Source organism: Octopus sinensis, linkage group LG2, assembly GCF_006345805.1.
Source record: "Octopus sinensis linkage group LG2, ASM634580v1, whole genome shotgun sequence".
NCBI classification, from domain to species: domain Eukaryota; kingdom Metazoa; phylum Mollusca; class Cephalopoda; order Octopoda; family Octopodidae; genus Octopus; species Octopus sinensis.
The window spans coordinates 143051226-143067324 of record NC_042998.1 but is presented as its reverse complement, the minus strand read 5'-3'; the positions used below and the strand labels follow the sequence as shown (position 1 = coordinate 143067324).

General features: G+C 36.6%; 1 protein-coding gene across 4 annotated transcripts in view; it reads right to left on the bottom strand.

Annotated features, from left to right (window-relative positions):
• Window positions 1–16099, bottom strand: part of LOC115230122 (junction-mediating and -regulatory protein-like) — a 67796-nt gene that overhangs the window by 18126 nt on the left and 33571 nt on the right. Inside the window, exon 2 of one of the 4 annotated variants that reach the window (XM_029800347.2) lies at window positions 9299–9392. The exons of 2 other annotated variants lie outside the window; for them this stretch is intronic. The gene's annotated coding sequence lies outside the window, so the exon portion shown is untranslated. Of the gene's footprint in view, window positions 1–134; window positions 239–9298; window positions 9393–16099 lie in introns of those variants that run through there. One more of the 4 variants, XM_036499957.1, reaches the window with a different exon arrangement.

Below are 16099 nucleotides of genomic sequence, written 5' to 3'. Positions count from 1 at the left end.
CAAATAGATGTAATTCATTTATCCTCACTTATCACAGGATTTGGTTTAAAAAAAAAAAAAACACTGATAAACGAATCATATCCACACATACTGTAAATGAAACAAATAGTAGATTCATTTAACATCAAACTTGCAGCCTACAGTAGCAAAACTTCCATCATGTATTTTCTTGATCATTTCTAGAGAATACATTTGTCAGCATCATTTGTTAGGCACCTTTGTATTTTTTCTGTTTTGGTCCCACACGTGCATAAATCTGTATAAAAAATATGCAGACTCACTACATGGTCAAGTAAACACAAGCAATAGTCAGTGCATTCTGGGTACCTGACCATTGTGGGTGGTTGCTTGGGTGTGTTTTTGCAGTACAAACAAAATCTTCAACTGACCTCTGGCTTGTGTCATCACAGATCAATCCACAGTTCATGATTGAGCATATTGTGCTATCCTAGATCAGTGATGAGTGAAACAGTAATAAGTGAGAACAGATGTATACACACAAACACATATGCACATACACACGCTCAGAAACTGACACAAGAAGAGACAGACACATAAGAATATTCAATTTATTCAACATGTTAAAAGAGACATCTGAACAAAATGTGATAAAAATGCTTTAAACATTAATACATATATCATAAAATTAATATATTGTATTAATTTACAATACATGGGTTGGCAGGTTCTGCAAATAAGTAATTCATATAAATTACCATGTCAATAACTGTATTTTTCAATAGTTTTCAGGTATTTCTTCTCTAATGCCAACTCAATAACTATGAAATGGGTGTGGTAACTAATTCCAGCTGACTGATTAAACCAAGTGGGAGGGTGGGAGCAGGAAATGGGTGAGACAGGAGTAGGAGAAGAGTGGGGTCATTAGCTTAGGGGGCAAAAAAAAATGTAATGACACTACATATCAATAATGTGGTGAGTGGGAAAGAGAGGGAGAGAGAAAGAGTGAAAGCTGTCCAAGGAAAAAGCAAAAGAAAGAGAAAAAGAAATGTATAGGACAAAGTGTATATGAAAAAAACAGTGACAGACATATATATACACATACACACACAGATATATATATATATATATATATATAGAGAGAGAGAGAGAGAGAGAAATAAAGACAGAAATTTACAAAGTGTAATTAAGAGAGAGAGAGGTGGGAGGAGAGAGAGAAACAGAATGTAAGTGTGTGTGTGAAGCAAATTGAATGCAAGCGAGATATCAAATCAATAATGTAATGGCTTTCTTCCTTTACAACCCCTAAAACATAGAATCCCTATTATGAAAACACTTTACAATGACTGTTCGACCTCTCCTCATACTCTACACACCTGATAATTTCTCACAAATAACTACTGTACTACCTGATGCTTGTTGATACAGCTGTGTAACTCCCTACAGTTTTCTCACATACACATACGCACACACACACGCGTGTATATACAGGCGATCATTTGTGGATGGCTAACCACAAATAATGAAATATAGCTTACAAAGATACTTCCAAAACACTGTTATTTTTGTCTTTTACATCACAACAGTTACTAAACTACAATGTATTTATCTTTTGTCCTACCAGCCTGGTTCTTTACTGGTTAGTTGTATTTCTGAGAACATGAGAGACAAAGACAAGGGAACTTCTGTAAATTGATATAAAGGCCTTCATTCAAAAAAATAACAGATTTTTCACGAATACAGATTTGCCAGTAGCCTGATCCTCAAAATGATCTTCAAATGTTGGGCCTCAAGGAGGCGATGACAAGTGACCAAGACCTTTGGCGATATGCTGTGCTTCAAAAGACTCCTTAAGCCAAGTGAAAATGTAGTCATGACCATTGCCAGTGTCATGTAAATGGCACCTGGAGATCATAGTTGTGACTGTTACTGGTGTCATGTAAATGGTACCTGTGCCAATGGCATGTAAAAAGCACCCATTACACTCTCAGAGTTGTTAGTGTTAGGAAGGGCATCCAGCTGTAGAAACCATGTCAAATCAGACTAAACAGTTTGGCATCAAAGTCCATTTTTCTTCCTGTATCAGCTTGAGGTTTTTTCCACCTCCTCTTCTGATATAAAGGTTACCACTAGCGATGCATATCTCTTTCCTCTCGTAAAGAATGCTACGAGGGGCTAGTTGTTTGATCTAGCTGAAATTTTGCATGTGCAATTATTTATATCTCTATAGATTAAGTGGCAAATTACAGCGTTGAACTAATTGTGGTTTCCGATTTACAGGTGTTTGAACTGAGTCAAGTGTGAAATGGAGCATGTTGAGTGTCGAGCAGTGATCCGGTTTTTGTATTTGAAAGGATGCACACCACGGGAGACTTTTGATGAAATGAAAGTAACTTATGGTGATGATGCCCCATCATATGACCTTGTAAAACGCTGGCATCATGAATTCAAACATGGTCGGAACTCTGTGGAAACAGCTCCCAGATCTGGTCGCCCCCTTCTGCCATTGATGAGGCATCTGTCTGTCAAGTTGAGGCTGCCATTTTGGAAGATCGACGCATAACTATTCACCAAATAGCCCATGAGGTCAAGATTAGTACCGGGTCTGTGGAAACTATCATTCATGACCATTTGCATATGCAAAAGGTGTCTGCCAGATGGATTCCCAGGTTGCTCACACCTTTCCAGAAGCAAGAACGCGTCGATTGCTCGAGGATGAATTTGGAGATGTGCCAAGAAGATGAGTCGAAATTTTTCAAAAGACTGATTGCATAAGATAAAACCTGGGTCCATCACTATGATCTAGAGACCAAAGCCCAGTCAATGCAGTGGAAGCACCGTGACTCACCTCCTCCAAAGAAGGCAAGGGTGCAGCCCTCCGCTGGCAAGGTCATGCTTACAGTCTTCTGGGACCAGGACGGAGTAGTGAAGACAGATTTCCTGGCAAAGGGTGCCACAATTACAGGAGTCTATTATGCTTTTCACTTTTGAGGAAATTAAGAGAAGCTATCAAAATCAAGAGGCGGGGCAAGATCAGCAAAGGCATCCTCCTCTTGCAGGACAACGCTCCGATCCACAACTCGCGTGTCGCCAGATCAGAAGCACAGGCGTGCGGCTATGAACTCATCCCCCATCCCCCCTACTCTCCTGACCTTGCACCCTCTGATTTTCACCTCTTCCCAGCCATGAAGTTGTTTTTGAAAGGAAAGCATTTCCCAGATGATGCAGCCTTGATTTCTGAAGTCACGTCGTGGCTGGAGGACCAAGCTGGGGTCTTCTACAAAAACGGTCTTCAGAACTGCATCAAACGATGGGAGAAATGCGTAACTCTGGGTGGTTCCTATGTAGAAAAAGACTAATAACTGTTCCAAGTTTCGTTGCTCTACTTCTATGGGAAGTGGGTCAGGGGCATTACTTATTGAACGCCCCTCGTATGCTGTCTTCTATATGTTCTTTCAAAATTTCTTCTAATCTTTCTGCGGCGTGTGTTCAATTCTTCTATTTTTATTCGAAAATGTTCTGAATATAACTGCCTGCTTTTTCCATTTTCATGTTTTCCTCCTCTGGCAGGGTCATTTTTATATTTGACCCTTCCTTCTCTACCATACTACTATATTTCTTTATCAGCTCTCCATTCCACTGTAACATCTCCTATTTCAGCACACGTGGGTCTAGGGAAACTCAATCTCCAGTAGCTTTTGCATAACTTCTCATTTTTCTCAGTTATTCACCATCAACCAACAATAGTGGCTAAACACAAAAAATTTGGCTACAGTTCTTCAAAAACAACAAAAAAATTGTTCAGCTGGAGGTGGCACTGCCAAATTCCCATTCAAAATATATAGTTTGCAAAGTGACAACTAGTCACTGATGTATAAATTAGAAAATTACTATTTTTAAATCTCACGAGAAATATTCAGTAACAGTACTTTGGAGTAAAGATTTTTGCCAACATAACATGGCAGTCCTGGTCTAGGACAATTGTTGCTGTAATTTAGCCCCAGGAAACATTGTCTCCAGTTGCCATGTTATGTTAGCAAAAATCTTTACTCCAAAGTACTGTTGCTGAATATCTCTCATTGTGAGATATAAAAATAGTAATTTTCTAATTTATAGATCAATGACTAGCTGTCACTTTGAAAACTGTATATTTCGAACAAGAATTTGGCAGCGCCACCTCAAGCCGAACAATTATCCTGTGCTGATGAAGGGAAATAACCTGGAAATCGCAATACACAGATATTGTTTTGAACTGAGTTGGGGTGCTAGATTCCCTTGTTCGAAAATACAAGGACACAGATCACGTCGTATAGCCAGCTGGAGACGATGTCTCCTGGGGCTAAATTACAGCAACATTCATCCTAAACCAGGACTGCTATGTTATATTGGCAAAAATCTTTACTCCTGGTGTTGATGTGTTTACATCTCTGTAACTGAGAGGTTTAGCAAAAGGAGATCGATAAAATAAGTACCAGGCTTAAAAAGAAAAAAAGAAAAAAAAGGGGTATTCATTCAACTAAGAATTCTTCAACATGGTGCCCCCACATGGCCACAGTCTAATGAATGAAACAAGTAAAAAACAAAGATTTGTGTGTGTGTGTAAAATCACAAAAAAAGATCCAATGCATTCTGTAAAGTTGTTGGAATTAGGAAGGTTATCCCCTGAACAAACCATGCCAAAGCTGACATTGGCACTTGATGCAGTCCAATTAGTCCATCCAACTCAAGCGAGTGTGGTAACCAAATATTAAATGATTATGATACATATCCAAATGGGCTTTTTTTTTCAGTTTCTGTCTACCAAATTCACTCACAAGGCTTTGAACAGCTTCAATCTATAGTAGAAGACACTTGGTCAAGGTGCTACACTGTGGGACCAAACCAAAAACCACATGGTTGCAAAATCATCTACTTAAATATGCACCTGAGGATTTCTACAAGATATATTCATCGTTCATCATCATTGTTTAACGTCTGCTTGCCATGCTAGCATGAGTTGGATGATTTGACTGAGGACTGGCAAACCAGATGGCTACACCAGGCTCCAATCTTGATCTGGCAGAGTTTCTACAGCTAAATGGCCTTCCGAACGCCAACCACTCTGAGAGTGTAGTGGGTGCTTTTACATGTCACCAGCATGGGGGCCAGTCAGGTGGTACTGGCAATGACCTCACTCGAATGTTTTCTTTTTACGTGCCACCGGCACAAGTGCCAGTAAAGCGATGCTAGTAACGATCAAAATTGTTTTATAAAATTATCACTGTTACACAACAGGGTCACTAAGTACAAATCTCTGATAGTCAGTATACTGCAACCTGCTTATGATTAAAAAATAACTGATAAAGTACAAACAAACTCTGATTAAAAATTATTGATATAGGACAAAGTGCATCTGTTACCACTGGCATAATTAAATGCACTTAGTCCATGCTACAAAGTAATAGGTGATAAGGAGGGCAGCTAGCTGTAAAAACTATACAAAAAATAGCAGGGGGGAAAGCAGTGGATTTAACGGCATGGACTTCACAAAGCAGCCTGACTAAAACTGTAACTGAATAAAAATTACTAATAGAGCCTCTTAACTCTTGTTGAAGATAACCTCTTTAAGTGTTAATGACACAATAAAATGCATTCAGTTAATGCTTTAAATAGCAGCTTAATAATGACAAAGCTATTTTATTACACTCTTCAGTATTTTCAAAATTAATAGAAACAAAAGCAGTGCATTTCAACAGAAGTATGATAGCAAAAGTGTTAATATAATAAAGTTAATATATGAGGGACTAAAGGAGAATTGGATCTATTTCAAATAACGACCAAGAAATGTTCATGCTCTCAATATTTACCTGAAAGAAGAATACAAATTGAATTGACAGAAGCATTCTCATCAAATTATTCCTGTCATTTAGATTAAAAAATGGTCTTAAAACTTTACAGATTTTTGCTTCAAAATATCTCTTTATGAATTCTTAGACTAAGATTTTCCCTTTAACTGTTTTGTTACTATATATCTGCTTGAAAATATTGAAGAATTTAGTAAAATAAGTTTGCTATCATTAATCTGATGTTTAGAACATTAATTAATGTGGAATTTTGAATGATAGTTTAAACATATCATTTTAAAAACATGAAGTTTGTATTATACAACATGTAGCAAAAATTTCATATTCACCATTCTTGATAAACATTTTAAATGTAAATGCACTGGTTCAAACCACGAGAGTAATTAATTGATAATATTTTTGTTTTTTAATTGAAAAGCACCAGCTGCATGAAGACAGTATTACCACTTTCTAATTTTACTAACTTTCTACCAACAGATGCACCTGGTAGAATGAGAGAGGATAAAAAAAAAAAGCTCCCTAAAATTTTTTAAACTTTACAGATTTTCATTTTAAAAGAAATCTCACCAAGACAAAACCTCACAACAAGGCTTTCAGAAAAGGTTCTCATTGAGGAAAGATAAAGAAAAAGAAAACTACTGATGTTTCATTTAACTGCTAAGTTAAATGTCAGCACAGCCTAGGAGCTCATTTCACTCTACATGGCACTGTAACTATAAAACAAAAATTAGACAGAAGAGTCAAAGATGTTGTTATTACAGAGTAGCACAAAAACCACTCAACCATGACAGCTGAACAAATAGTACCTAACAGGACCTATATTCAGCTTTTGTGGTTGGGGCAGCTCAGTGTCAGGTTTTGTGTTATGTAGTTACAAATACAACACAATGCAATGAGTCAAAAGATCAGCCAACACCTTTAGCCTACAGCTGTTACAACTCAACAATTTCTAATCTCTCTCTATATAAACGGCAGTTTGTCTGTGCGTGTTTCTGTGTGTCTGTTTGCTTGTACCCTCACCCTGACCACGGCTTTCAACCGATTCTGATGAAACTTGACACACACATAGCCCAATGTCATAATTCAAAACTAACGCAGCGAAAATTTTGAAAAGTTCCCCCAGTTCTGAAAAAAATCGATAAATTCGACATGGGGTCGAGAATCAGGAATACGAACCACAAACTGTCTAGGGGACGCAACTCTACCTTTTTTAAATCTCAAAAAAAAATTTACCATAATTTTTTTCCATTTTTTTGCTATTTTTTGGCTATAACTCTCTAAAAATGCTTTATAGTTATTTCCCTTACAAACCTGAGCAACGCCGGGCGATACTGCTAGTAATTAATAAATTCCACTGATGTTGACTTTGCCTTTCATCTTTTTGAAGACAAAATAGGTACTAATTGGGATTGATATAATCAACTAGAACCCTGTCTGGAAACTGCTGGCCTTGTACCAAAATTTGAAACCAATATTACTATAAGATTTCATTTTCTAGAAATATGACATTTTATTTAAAATGAAATACTGTCATGAACTCAATGGCCTTTTTAATAGCATATATGGTTAACCTATTAAGACATCTTTGTTCCCATATCTCTTGATATACACAATCTTTGTTTCAGTTTATTCTGAAAATATTAAAGAATTCAGTAAAATAACTTTCATTATTAGACTGATGTTTAGACTATAAATTAACATAAAATTTTAATTTAGATCACTTTAACGCTTTAATTTATCACATTTCTGTTGAAATATGCTGCCTTTGCTTCAGTTAATTCTCAAAATGAATGAATAATTTAGTAGAATAACTTTGTCAAGATTAAACTGGTATTTGGAACAAAAATTAACATGAAATTTTGATGGAAGGTTTTAACTTAGATCACTTTAAAACAGGAAATTTGTATCATAGAACCAAAGGCAGTCTTGGGCAGGTTGAAATCAGAACGATTAAGCAACAACCAATCACATCAGGTATATTTCTCCACAAACTTAATTCATGATTTAGAATTTTGAATGCATGACATTTGAATCTTATGTGAATAACATTACCAGAAGGCTTCATTGCTATTTTCAAACAATGTAGAATTTAAGAATTTAGAGTCATGTTCTGATACTTAATGAAATATTTGTAGAAGATATAAATGTATGACGTGTGAGCCTGTAGTCCAATATTTCAAAAACAGAGATTATTTATCCTTTTACAGGCTCAATCATAGTACAGTGGTCATGCTGGAGCACCACCTCCTAAATTACAGTTGATTACATCATATCCAATACGTATTTCTACAACTGGTACTTGTTTCATTAATTTCAGAAAGATAAAGGGCAAAGTGGTTCTGTATAAGGATTTGAACTCAGAAGACAGAAGGAACAACCAAACATCACAAGATATTTTTCTCTGGCTCTCTACCAATTCTGCTATCAACACTCCACCCCCATAATGACAGCAATGTTCAGAATATAAATCTAAGGGCATAAAAGATCACTGTAACAGCAAGAGATGTAAGCAGCAGCTGTGTAAATGGGTATCATCTACCTCTAGTATTTACAATGAAAACCTGTTCTTTATGTGCTGGGCCACCAGTCAGCTTTAAAGTCAGCCAATATTTGACATATACTCCTCCACCTAGTCTCTTCCTCACTTTCTCTATTGTAATTGTGTACCAATGAAAGTTAGTTAAAACAACAAAGTCAAACTTGGCTTGCATTAAGTAAAAACTCCTGTTATTCTCTCCATAACTTTCTTTTATACAACAGCTGCCATTTTTAAAATAAACATATTTTGCATAATAATGGATTTCATTTATTGTTATCAGTCAAGGTCTATTGAATAAAATGCTCACTCTGGAAAAAAAAGGTGGTGGTGATGGTGGTAGACAAAACAAATCAATACTTATTTTATTAACTTTGGATGAACAGAAAATGAAGATGATTCCAGTGAGATTTGAACTCAGAACAGAGAGGAATGAAGCTAAACATGGCTATAGTAGAAGGCATTTACCTACAGAGCTGTACAGTGGGACTGAACCTGAGATCACATGGTTGGGATGCAAACTTCTTATCTACACAGTCACAACTGTGCTTATTTAATTTATAATAATTCAAATTCTTCTGGGACCAGCTTTACAGCTTGTCCTTTCAAGGTTAAAAAGCCAGTCAAGTTCTAGGCTGAATATAATTGACTGTTCCCTCCCCCAAATTTCTTGCCTTGGGTCCTGTATTAGAAATTAATTTAATTTAATGTTTCACTTTTAATGAGATCAGCCAGGTTCTTTCTAACAAGTAATTCAGTCCTAAGTAAAGTTTCAGAGGTAACCCCATATCATTCTCAGTTGACAGCTGGACACAAAATTTGTTCTTGGTGAAAAATCCTGTTCACAACAATAATAAATGGATGGGAATAGCCAAATGTCTTCTTCACAGATTTTTTAGACACATGAGTTAATTGGTTGTAGTTACTTCAAAAATCCAGTGTTTTTACAAACCTCACTTACCCTCATAATTTCACTTGTTTATCCCAGTTTGAGAGCCCCAGATACATGTAGTTTCAAAAATTACGTCCTGTTTAAGTGTAAGCATTGACCAGCCCTTAATGAAAAGGAAATGAGAAATAAATATCAAGAAGAATAACACCAAAATCACCATCCTTATCATCACCATTTAATGTCTGTTTTCCATCCTGGCATGGCTTACATAGTTCAACAAGAGTCAATGAGTCAGAAGACAGCATGAAGCTCCAGTATCTACTTTGGCATAGATGTTATGGTCGGATGCCTTTCCTAATGCCAACCATTTCCCAGAGTGTACTGGATGCTTTTTTTATGTAGCACCAGCATTAGTGAGATAATCAAGTACCTTACAAGACAGGATCCTTTGGAATGTAGGATTGAAGGAGGGGGCTTTGCGCCAAGTAATGAAAAGCTTAAAGTATGATAGGGGGACAGAAGCTGATGTCTTGCAGCAGAGGAGATACACGTCTTCCCCAGTTGGAAAAGAAGAGAAGATGGTGAAGGGTTGTCAGGACATATTCTGATGAGCATAAGAAGTGATGAAGAGGAACGGACAAGGTGAATGGGTAGGTAAGTTCATAAGAGTGTGAAAGGAGAGCGACAGAATGGATAGAGATGGGGATAGAGATAAATTTAGTGAATGGTGCAAAATCCTTGCCAGAATGCTTGGTGTTTTCTAATCAAAATTGATTTCTATTTTTCGATGTTGAGATCAATAGAGAACTAATAAAATATTGGATAGTCCTCACAGGTAGTCTTATGACTGCATACTATTGAATGTAAGACAAAAATGCAGCTTTCCATACATGTCTTTTATTGACATTTGTCCTACTGATGCCAACAAAGAATTCCAAATAATCAACATCTTAATTTTGAATCAAGAAGTATTCTATAATCGAAGTCTCAGTTTTATACTTCATCCTTCTTTTGGATTACAGAGTCATAGTTAGCAATGGCAGTGGCATCATCGATGTCATCAGCAGCAGCAGCAACATAATTGTCATCATCATTTTATGTTTGTTTCCCATAGGTTGACAAATCATCACAGTCTGAGCCATTTTCTATTGGGAACAACTGTTCTCATAGTCTGGTACTCACATGAGTCATTTGGCATGGTTTCAACAGCAGGATGCCCTTTCTAACACCAGCCACTTTACAAAGTGTACTGGGTGGTTTTTACATGGTACTAATGCAAGAGGGGTTGAACAGTCCTTGATGAGATAAAACTAATTATCCCTATTTTTTCTGGGAATAGAGATGGCTAGGGTGTGAATCATGCATTAAGGCTTTCTAACCAAACCATATATTCCATAAGTAAACCAATGAGGGCACCTTTACTAGATTGCTTGACTTTCCAGAAATAGCAGCCAAATCTCCCTTCTGATATCTTACAAAAAAAAAAAAACTAGGAACAAAATAGAACTGAAGGAGAATTGAATGAAACTAGCAATCATCATCATCATGAAATGCCCAGCTTTCATGCTGGAATGGGTTGAATGGTTTGACAAAGTATGACAAGTCAGGAGACTGCATCATGCACCAATGTCTACTTCACATGGTTTCTTTAACAAGATATCCTTATTAATGTCAGTCACTTCACAGAATATAAAGTGTTGTAGGTGCTTTTTTACATGGCACCAGCATTTGTGAGGGTGCCTCACACCTTGCAAGACCGTAATACAAATAGATTGCAAAGTGGAATGAATTATATTACTGCAATGAGAAGGGGGGAAAAAATCTAAGGTTTTGGGGCAGGACCCTTCACTGGGATGGGGTGGGGGTGAGAGAGTTTAAATGTGTACTGGGGGTGCTGAATATATTGATTGGGAAGTAGTGAGAGGGAGACAAAGTTACAGTGAAGAATGAATAAAGGGGTGAAGTAGTTAAAAAAGGGAAACAGACATTAGTAGGAAGACAACTGTGTCATGCAATTTTTGTCCTTGGGTAGTAACTGTTATTTCCTATTTGCTTCTCCCTAGAAACTATGAAAACTGACTAATATTTCCTTCAAACTCTGCTTTTGTTACATTTATTCAAACCCCAAAGAATCCGTTTCGACACATGGCTAGGATGCTCCCCCATTACTCGAGCTCATGATCAAAGATGCACATATTGTCAGCCACTAAGAGACATGCTCAAGTGGTTAAGGTCAAGCAACTGACAGGCAAATCTGTGGTATTGAGTGTGAGCGGAATATTTGCTATTACGATATTTCTGCTTCAGCAACTCAGAACTGAATCTGTCTGAAATGTAATTGAAAATAGGTCAGTTTCAAAACACAAAAGCAAAGTTTGAATGGAATAGTAGTAATTTACCTTGAGTTCTAAATAAAAGCAAACAGGAAATAACACTGATCAAAGACAAACATAAAAAATTTGTTACACAGCATTATCGCAACAAGATGACAATAATATAGATACTCGCAAGTTGGAAAAACAGGTAAGAGATGAGTAAATATTAGAAGGGAGGGAAGCCAAGCAGCCAACCTGTCCTTTGCAACCACTTGGTTCTGGGTTCAGTCGCACTGTCTGGTACCTTGGGCAAGTGTCTTCTACTATAGCTCCAGGGCTAACCAAAGCCTTGTGAGTGTATTTATTGGATGGAAACTGAAAGAAGTCCATTGTGTGTGTGTGTGTGTTTGTGCTGCCTTGCCTTGACATCACATGATAGTTGTAAATGAGCATCATTGTCATACAAGCAATGTTGTTTATTTCCAGTCTTCCATGAAAAACATATCTGGTCATGAGAAAATATTACCTCATATTGAACAGGTGAGGGTTGGTGACAGGAAGCGCATCCATCTAACTGTAGAAAAATATGCCCCAATAAAATCTGTCTGATTCATGAAAGCATGGAAAAGGGAATGGTATGATGATGATGATGGTGGTGATAATCCATGCAAAACTATATTGTACTTTGCATCAAAAATGATGCATAGTTTTAACCAGTCATGTCAGTTAGAAGAATAATTTCAACATCAAAAAAGAAAAAAAAACATCAACAATAATTAATCAGAAAAACAAAAATAAAGTTTCAAGAGGCAAAAATGAAGCGAAAGGAAGTCAAAGTAAGCAGAAGGTACTTGGCCTAGATTTAAAATGAGTGATGAAGTAAATAGTACAACTTACAATTGCACCAAGTAAAGATACATAAAAACAACAGCAGCAGCCACTGCCACTACCACCATTTCAGTGCGTCTTCACAGCCATAAAACATACATATACACACATCACACCTGGGCTGAAAGGATGATTTCCACATCACTACAGACAAACTTAACATTACTTAGAACAAGAGAATATTATTTGTTTCTTTATTGCCCATAGGGGGCTAAATATAGAGGAAACAAACAAGGACAGACAAAGGTATTAAGTCAATAACATCGACCCCAGTGCGTAACTAGTACTTATTTAATCGACCCCGAAAGGATGAAAAGCAAAGTCGACCTTGGAAGAATTTGAACTCAGAATGTAATGGCAGCCAAAATATTGCTAAGCACTTCACCCAGCTCGCCACCAACAAAGGAATATTATTACAAATAGACTTTAAGGCATTGAGCTGGCAGAATCGCTAGAGCATCAGATCAAATGATTTACTGGTAATTTTTCTGGCTCTTCATATTCTGAGCTCAAATTTCGCCAGGGTCAACTTTGGAAATTGATAAAATAAAAACAATAACACAACATGAAAAATTGTTTTGTTCTTAAGAAGTTTTATCTAATTTAATATCATACAATGCTACACCAAAACAATTCTGTTCAAAAGAAGAAAGAAAATAAAGGTACTTGTCAAGTGATGAGGTCAATGTAATCAACTTGCCCCCCTCCTCAAAATTTCTGGGCTGGCCTTGAGCCAAAATTAGAAAGAATTATTACAAATGTGTCCCACTATATGGCATTTTGGACAATAGCTTTTGGTCAACCAATAACTTGTGAGTTAATTTGGTAGATAAAAACTATGTAGAAGCCCTCACGTGTGTGTGTGTGTGTTTTTACCCCACCCCCCACTGCTTGGAAACCAGCATTGGTTAATTACATCCCAGTAACTTAGCTATTTGGCAAAAGAGACCAATAGAATAAGTACCAGGTTTATAAAATAAGTACTGGGGTTGATTTGTTTGACTAAATCCTTCAAGGTGATGCCCTAATGTAGTCACAGTCCAACGACTGAGACAAGTAAAAAATAAAAGATAAAGACGAATGGCAATGAAGAATAAACAAAAAAAATTGGGAGTTCCCCCCCCCCCACCACCACCACCACCAAATCCCCAGAATTTAACAGTTGAAAAAAAGGACACTACACTACACACACACACTGTAGAGCACCAGAACAAATGCCTTTGCTAGTATTTCCTCCAATTCTTCATGTTCTGAGTTCAAATTTCACCACGGTCAACTTTACCTTTCATCTTTTTAGGGAGAGGAAAGGCATTAAAAAAAAAATACCTGTCAAGTACTGCAGGGTTGGTATAATCAACTTGCTCCCTCCTCTCAAAATTACTGGACTGGGTTTGTGCCAAATTTAAAAAGAATTATAACAAACAGACTCATGAATCTATGATGAGGAATGAGGAAAAAAAATTAAGCCCTTACCACCCACCAAAAAAAAATAGCATTTAGAAGTTGAAAAAAAAATAACACTATACACACATCATCATCAGAAAATTTGAATTGATGTAAAAAAATATAAAAAGAGGGTCAAAGTATTTGCAACAGAAATTTTAAAGTGTTTCTATTTATCTCCCTTCATCTGATTATATCTTGCTCCTTAAACTTATAATGATTCATCTACTGTGAGTTTGGTGAACTATAATTATTGTTGTTGATATTGTTGTAGTTGATGTTATTTGCATCACTCTACATAATGTTGTAAGCATCAGCCTACATTATCACATAATTAGACGATTTACTGAGGCCTGAACTACTTGGAGTAAGTTAAGACTGGCACAAACATTGTTATCCCTCTGTGTGTGTGTGTGTGTATTTACTTGCAGACATCTTGTGCAAGAAGACAGCATTCCAAACACTTCAGAACTTCCAAGCTCAAATAGTTAGTGAAGCAGGAAAAGAGAGGGGGAGTAGAGAATTAGAGGTGACAGAGAGAGAGAAAGAGAGAGAGAGAGAGAGAGAGACAAAGACAAAAAGAGAAAGGTAGGAAAGAAGATCACAGAGAGGACGGAAAGGCGTAATCAGAGTAGGGGATGTAATGAGAGGGATATAATGAGGTGGGGAGAAGATGTAATCAAAGAGAAAAAGGGAGTAATGATATTAGAGAGGGGAGGAGGGATATAATTAGACGGAGAGAGAGAGAGAAAGAGGGTGGGGCATAACTAGAATGAAAGGAAAAGATGAAATCAGAGAGAGGGGAGAGGAGGAGGAGTGATGTAATCAGAGAAAATCTGTGGCAGAGTTACAATGAGTATATACATACACACACAGAATATGCCCCAGCATGGCTGCAGTCTAATGACTGAAACAAGTAAAAAAAGATTATACACACACACACATATACACAAACACACAATATATACATACATATATGCATATGTCTGTGTGTGTGTATATACATATGATGATATATATGTATGAATACATGTATATAGACAGATGTGCATGTGTGTGTATATACACATACATGTACATATACACATACATATATATATATATATATATACACACATGCATATATGTGCATATGTGTGTTGATTGATAGACAGAGATGGGAGAGAATTAGTCAGATAAAAATAGTTTAGCTAAAACTAAATACTTCAATCTTATATAAACAAACGGGATAACTTATTGTCAGGCCAAGCAGATTAATATCTGCCCTGAAACAAATGCACCCTACAAGTACACTTGGTGCATGCTCCACACAAATATATATCTCATAAGGGACCGTGTATACTAATTTACTGCTATTTGTAATAACACTCACCAAAACATACTGTTTCTACTTCACACCCAGCACCAAGATATCCATGCAAGCCAATAAAGGAGCCTCTACATGGCATCAATATGCTAGTAACAGCAGCCAAATCTCCTTCAAATATCATACACACACCCTCATGCAGATGCACACATATATAGTACATGTAACCACTGTATACAATAATCTCATTATTATTATTATTATTATCATCATTATTATTATTATCATTATCATTATTATTATTTTATTATTATTATTATCATCATCATTATCATTATTATTTTATTATTATTATCATTATTATTTTTTTATTATTATTATTAAAGTGGCAAGCTGGACAAAATGCTTAGTGGTATTTTGCCCATCGCTATGTTCTGAGTTCAAATTCCTCCCAGGTCACTTTGCCTTTTATCCTTTCAGGATCAATAAAATAAATACCAGTTAGACACTGGGATCAATGTAATCGACTCAACCCCTCTCCCAAAACTGCTGCCCTTGTGGCAAAATTTGAAACCATTATTATTATTATTTTTATCATTATCATCATCAAGGCGGCAAGCTGGCAGAATCATTAACACACTGGGCAAAATGCTTTGTGGAATTTCGTCCACCTTTACATTCTAAGTTCAAATACTACTGAGGTAAACTTTGCCTTTCACCCTTTCAGGGTCAAGGAATTAAGTGCCAGTGAAACACTGGGGTCGATGTGACTAGTCCCCTCCCCTTTAGTAGAAAGGATTATTATAAATATTATCATCATTAAGGCATAAGCATTCTGGGCAAAATGCTTAGCAGTATTTCGTCTGTTGCTACATTCTGAGTTCAAATTCTGCTGAGGTCAACTTTGCCTCTCATCCT